Source organism: Octodon degus, unplaced genomic scaffold (genome assembly GCF_000260255.1).
Source record: "Octodon degus isolate 3935 unplaced genomic scaffold, OctDeg1.0 scaffold00211, whole genome shotgun sequence".
Taxonomy (NCBI): domain Eukaryota; kingdom Metazoa; phylum Chordata; class Mammalia; order Rodentia; family Octodontidae; genus Octodon; species Octodon degus.
Window position 1 is genome coordinate 4204581 of NW_004524787.1, and position 359 is coordinate 4204939.

Sequence of the window (359 nt, forward strand, 5' to 3'; positions counted from 1 at the left end):
GTGCTTTAATCCACTGAGCCATTTGGCCTGCCCATCCATGATTATAACATCACAATTTGTAGTAACAAAATCTTGCAAACAACCCAAATGCCCATAAACCAAGGAATGGATAAAAATTATGTGGAATAAAGCAGTATTCACTTGTTACTATTATGGGTAAATAGATGCAACTTTAGAGCATACTGATAAAGGAAATAAATCAGACTTGCATGTGCAAATATCTTACTGCCTCCCTAGTGTAAAAAAATGAAAAATTAAATAATCTAAAATGTACAATAGTTATTGGGAAATAGGAAGAAAGTATTTAAAAGGGAAGAAAAACTGGGATTGAGGAATGGAGAAAAAAGAAAAGGAGAGGG